Raw genomic sequence first — 6672 nt, 5'->3', positions numbered from 1 at the left:
AATGTCATATTAATTAATATTTAATAATGTTAATTAACTATCACTTTAATAGTTTTCCTTGTTTGTTGTTCCTCTAATTTTCCATTAAAATCTAAATTTACATAAAGAAAATGATACATAGTTTCAGTCCTACTAACAAGTTGGGACAGCTTATGTTCATGATAACCTGCCTTGTTATTTTCATTAAGTGAAGTTATGTAAGAATGTGATCATCAACAATCTCTAGTAACTGGGCAATTAGTATAGCTTACTGGAAGAATGCATAAAATATGTTTGAATCATAGCCATTATTGTTTTGCCAAACAAAATATTAAACAGCATTTATCTTACTACCTTGAAACAAGCAGATAAATAATTCTTTTATCTACTTTATCATCTTTCTTTTTTCCTCCATTCCTCCCTGTCCTCTACTTTTTATTATTTATGGAAACAAATTACTGGCATTTTCAAGATACACATGGTTCTGATTAATAATTTGATTAACATCAGATGGAATGATACATGCAAGAGAAATAAATTTTGATTTAATCTCTGCCTTTTTTTTTTTTTTTGGTACAGCAGCTTAGCCTTTTGCCTAACATGTAAGTATCCTAATTTATAAGTTGGAGAATGACAGGCATGTAGAATAACTTTGCCAATATTTTCCAGTAACCAGTAGGTGATAACTACCTACTAGTGGTGCTCGGAACACATCTGTCTGGCTGAAAACCAATGTTGTGAGATACTGCCTCTCATGATATCTATGACAACAATTAAAAAGGTAAGTTCACACCTCATCAAACTCTCAGGCTGACTGTTATCCTATTTTTGTGACATGGTAGTAATGTATGAAAACAAAAACTGAGACTCGTATGAGTAGTTCACTCATGCTATTGCAAGGTATCAAGTTGCAAGAATTCTTATCTTTCACTCTTCTCTGCTTATTATTCAAGAACTACAAATCTATTTAAAAAAGAAATGCTGCGTGACCACTCTTCTTTGGTAGTAGTTTTAATATCTTTGTTTATTCCTAGTATTCCATAGTAATATCTCAAACCCACAATGGCTTGCAAGAATTTCTGAGCACCAGGCAATGTTGAGATCCTTGTCTAACCCTGATGAGATCAAGGAAGAAGAACCTGATCCTGAAGAGTGGCACAACTGTGTTGTGACCAAACACAGTTAAGAGTACACGTGGTAGATGAGGAAGGGAACCAACAACATCAAGAAGGGAAAGGACTTCGGAGGATAGCTTGCACCTGTCCCAACTGTAAAGAAGGTGGTGGGAGAGGTACCAATCTTGGGAAAAAGAAGCAACACATTTGTCACATACTGGGGTATGGTAAAGTCTATAGGAAGACCTCACTTCTGAGAGCTCATCTGCATTGGCATTCTGGAGAACACCCTTTTGTTTGTAACTGGATGTACTGTGGTAAAAAATTTACTCGAAATGATGAATTACAGAGGCACAGAAGAACACATACAGGTGAGAAGAAATTTGTTTGTTCAGAATGTTCAAAATGCTTTGTGAGAAGTGACCATCTTACCAAACATACTAAAACACAGCAGAATAAAAAAGGTATTCACTCTAGCAGTACAGTGCTGGCATCTGTGGAAGCTGTGCGAGATGATACTTTGATTACTGCAGGAGGAACAACACTTACCCTTGCAAATATTCAACAAGGTTCTGTTTCAGGGATAGGAACTGTTAATACCTCCACCACCAGCAATCAAGATATCCTTACCAACATTGAAATACCTTTACGACTTGTCACAGTTTCTGGAAATGAGACAATGGAGTAAATATTACACAAATACCTATTTGTTGTGGTTATATTTATACAGTACTGAGAAGAATATTGTTCCTAAGTTCTTAGATATCTTTGTATTGATATGCAGAAATTTTTGGATTGACAGTAACTTGGTTATATATAAAGAGAAAATTGAATTTAACAATGTGAATGGTAGTCTAACCAAATGCATCAATCCTGTGTGGTTTAGTGTAAAAATGAGAAGATGTTAGTATTTATCTATTGTAAGATAAAGCTGGTGTGTGAAAGAAATCATGGTACGATAAAAATTTTGTAATTTTCTTGATGACTGGAATTTTTATTATGCATAACTGACAAATCAAGTGTCCAGGCAAATATTACATAGTGTAAGTTTTACTTAGCTTATCAGTTTGTCATTTCGAAGCTAATTATTTTAATTAGGTTAACTATGTACAAATTTTAAGAATTACTCTTGTAAGATTTTGAAAACTGCATTTTAATATGGAACTCTAGGGATAGTCACCTTTTAAATCCTACATAAGTTTTTTGCTGAAAAGTCATGTTTAAGATTTAATTTGCCAAAACAATGTCTTGTTAATATTCTTTCAATAACAAAGTTGGGCAATCTAACCAATGTTTAAGAAACTTTAAAATGTATAGCTTGAGGCATTTAGATGGTAAGAAAATGTTATAGTGAATTATCCCTTTTCTTGAATATTGGAGAACCAAAACAATAAGTTGTATTGCATCGTAGCAGTGATTTTTATCCATTCCTGTTTTCAAAAACCATATGTCTGCCAGCGCCTTAAAAGCCATCATGTAAATTACCAGTAAAGTATAGCATATGCAAACATAACAAAATCATTTCCATAGTGACGATACTCCAACCACACGGATATTAGTCATAGCAAAACTAGAGGCTTTATCATTTTTTTAAGGCTTCTTTTTTTTTCTGTCCAGGTAGTCAGTCTGCACTTAAATATCAATCATTTTTCTTTTTTGCTTCTTCCCTTAAAATTTATATGTATCCAGTACATTTAACTGAGAAACGTATGTTTTTTTATTATGCTGTATTTTCTTTTTATTTTTGTATTATTGTTTATATTTTCAATTTTAAAAATGTACAAAATAAAGTTACATTGCTGGTCTTGGAAGAGCTATACAATTTTGCCAAATGTATACCTATAACTGTAGCAGTTCAACTATTGCAAAAATTTGGAATTCTGTTCATTGGTTATTCTTAAGACCATCTTAAATTTAAAGGCTACTTTAATTTATGTTTAAAGTGTATTATAGCAGTGTGGTAGTTAATAAAACACTATTCATTTTCTTTTGAAAAAAATAACAGAGGGATATGGAATCCAGTATTTATTTTAATTATGTACTTTTCTGGTATTCAGCAATACATATGTTTTATATAGGTTAAGGCAATTTGCAAAAACTAGACCAGACGTTCACCACATTAGACAAAGGCAGGACAATTTTATATTGTTTTAGAAATATACTTTATGGAATACCCTATTGAATCTAAGCATTAGTGGCTACTGCTGCTTCTTAAATTTTCATGCCATGCCTTCAAAAATACCTTATATATTTTCTTTTTTAGTGTTCCAGTAGTTGATAAAAGATCCAATGAAATGAAACTAGGTTGAGTATCAAAAATTTAAAAGTTTTACTGACAGAATGATATTATTCTACAACATATAATTTCCCCATTGAATCTGATAGTGATTTTTAAAATCTTATTTGAAGTATTACAGTGTACAAATAAATTCTAGTGACTTTTTTCATTGAGAGTAAAATCATGCTACTGGATAAATAATTTTTTTTTTTTTTTTTGGAGTGGAGTCTCGCTATGTCACTAGGCTAGAGTGCAGTGTTGTGATCTTGGCTCACTGCAATCTCCACCTCCCAGGTTCAAGCAATTCCCCTGCCTCAGCCTCCTGAGTAGCTAGGACTACAAGTGCATACCACCACGCCCAGCTAATTTTTGTATTTTAGTAGAGATGGGGTTTCACCATGTTGGCCAGGATGGTCTCGATCTCCTGACCTTGTGATCTGCCTACCAGTTTTTATTATTATATAAGTGAATAAATTAAATCCAAGGATTTTTTAAAAATTTGTAGATGCTAGTATACACTTAGTTATATGCACATTTCTATACATCAGTTATATGTGTTACACCCATCATTTGAGTCTCATATTTAATCTTTAGATGCTTCATTCTTTTAGATGTTTGAAATATGAAGGAGAATAGATAATGCTGTTAAATGATTAAATTAGCCATAACTACTGAAATATTTGTGTATAACCCGAGTGTAATTTGCAACTCACATATGTGTTTTGCCAAAATCCCTTGGTAAAATATATTTTAACTACGATCAGAATAGAGGAATCAGGGCTTGGATAAGATGAGACCATTAAGGTGCAAAGTTTAAGGCACAAGATTCAACAGAATGCAAAAACACCTGTCATCAAAATAATGACTTTTCAGAGGACGGGTTGACCAGATGTCTCCAATCTGGAATTGGCCCCTCAGTCTGTTGTGTAGATGTGTGTTGATTACATGGGATTGGGCAATAGCAGACGGGGCTTAATATTCAGTAAAGAGACTGAACATTAGAACGAATCTGGATATAGGCTTTTGAGGTGGTGCATCTGTGCAAGGTGGGAGAGGTGGTCAGGACCTTGAGGGGAGGCAGAAACAGAATGCCTGTACAATGTATCTTATTGATACTGTTCTAAATAAAGAAAAAGATGATAACCTTACTCCATAAGTCGAGAACCACATCCTCGAGAAAGAAGTGTACTCTTTATGTGAGTACTTCTCTGATAACAGAGAGTGTAAACCTAAGTTAATCGTCAGCCTATATGAAGTTGCTCTTGTCAAATTTTATGATTCATTAGACCTGAAAAGACAGCCTTTAGATAGCAAAGAGAAAATGAAACTAATGTTGAATTATTGAACATATCTAATTAAGCAGTCTGCCAGTTGTTGGACATTTAGGTCATTCCAGGTTTTCCTTGCTATAAACAGCCTAAGGATGAGAGAACCAAAAGCTTAACTCAAATACAGTCAGAAGGAAAATTCTTTCCGTTGAAGGAATGAACATTTTTATCTCCATCATTATATGTAACAAATTTTAATTCTATATCAAAAATGGAAAATTGGAGTTCTTTACTGATGATGGGAAAGAACAAAAGACAACATTGCCTTATGGTTCAGAGTGATACTGAAATCTGAAAAGGGAAGGAGAATCCCCTAAAAATGGGTGCAGGGATCCATACTCTCCCTTTCTCTCCTCTTGTTCATTTTCCTTCTTGCCCTGCTCTGCCTAAGGCAGAGTCAGGGACGTGTGTGTTCCCCACAGAGACTTGCACCAGGCTGCCATCTGGCCCTGGCCCTGGCCCAGTGGGCACTAACTATCCTCAGTCGGCAGATCTGGCATCTCCTTGGCATGTGTCCCCTCAGTTCATGTGCGATATTTAATGATGTGAACCTCACTTTTCTTCTGAAATTGCACCCATCTCTTCTGGCTTCTAGGATAACTCTTTCTAAGACCACTCTCTGTTCTTCCCATCATCAAATGCTGCTTTTCACCACGGTGCTTTCCCTCACTTTCTTGACAGCTTTTCCAGGGGAAATTCCACCATTCATAGGGCCAAACCTTAGCCACGTGATGACGACTCCCACTGAATTCTCTATAGAGTTCCAGCACACAAATTTCAGTTTCTAATTGTATGTTCTCTATCTTGCATTTACAACATTTAAATACATTCCCTTCTCTCCTGATACCACTGAAAAGAAAAAAAACTGATCACTTTGCCAAGTTCTTTCAATTAATGTTCTATTATCCCATTCATTCAGGTTTGAACTCTCATAGCCATCTTTAACTCTTCTTTATTCCTATATCTAATCAGCCACCATCTCCTGTCAGTTCTGTTTCCAAAAAAAGGGTTACATTTTGATTATTTGAGGCTGAATTATACATGGTTGAGGCTGAGCAGTGAGCTCTCCAGCTGAGAGCATTTGTTGGGCAACCGACAAGTGGAGAAGCAAGAAGCCCGAAAGCAGAAGAGCTGCCTTTGATATAAGCAGGGAAGAGAGATCAGAACTCTGCTTGGCCTCCTTTTCTCAGCCTCCTGCCTCCACCCCAAGTTACATATATCCCCAAAGCTCGACCCATTCCCAGAGTGAATGATCAGCATTCATCCACTAACCGGAAGCACGTCCCAGCTCTCTTCTGTGTCCCCCACCATTAGAAAATCAAAAGCTGACTGTAGCTTTGATTTAGTTTGAATTAGGAATTAATATCTTCTTCGTCACTACCAACTTCTCCCAGTTAATGGAATAGGAATGGTAATTCTAGAATCTTTTATCTCCTTTCTCACTACTATAGCCCCTATTCAAATTTTCAGTATCTCACATCTAGATGATTGTAGAAATAGCTTACTGGTCTTCTCTGCTTGGAGTCACATTCCAATTCAGCTCTCACCTTGCATTATTCTAAAATACACCCTTGGTCATATTGTTTCTCCATCAACAGCTTCAGTGGTTAAGTACTGAACATTGCTTATATATCATTTACATTGCCAGTATTCCTGCTATGACAAGTTCTCACTTATTCAGAATTGGTTTAAAATATTGGGGTCCGTGCCGGGGGTGGTGGAGAATGAACAGACACAAAAGACAAAGACAAACAGAGAACATGGCGGCCGCACTCATAGCCTCCGCCTCACTTTATTTATACTCCATAAACCCCATGTCAGCAGAAAGAACACAATGCAAAACAAACTTTCTTTACCCAGATGTAACCTTCTACTCAGTTCCTTGTCTCTATGCTCTTCCTTATCTGCCCGCCTTCTTGGCGCCTACGGGAGTTCATTAAAAGTTCAATTGGAGATACTGTCCTTGAGCCCT

General features: G+C 35.8%; 1 pseudogene; it reads left to right on the top strand.

Annotated features, from left to right (window-relative positions):
- Positions 1-1072: 1072 nt before the first annotated feature.
- Positions 1073-1782, top strand: LOC112611147 (annotated as a pseudogene).
- Positions 1783-6672: the final 4890 nt, after the last annotated feature.

Source organism: Theropithecus gelada, chromosome 17 (assembly GCF_003255815.1).
Source record: "Theropithecus gelada isolate Dixy chromosome 17, Tgel_1.0, whole genome shotgun sequence".
Classification (NCBI taxonomy): Eukaryota; Metazoa; Chordata; class Mammalia; order Primates; family Cercopithecidae; genus Theropithecus; species Theropithecus gelada.
The sequence above is the reverse complement of the archived record's forward strand: the minus strand, read 5'-3'. Positions and strand labels throughout refer to the sequence as shown.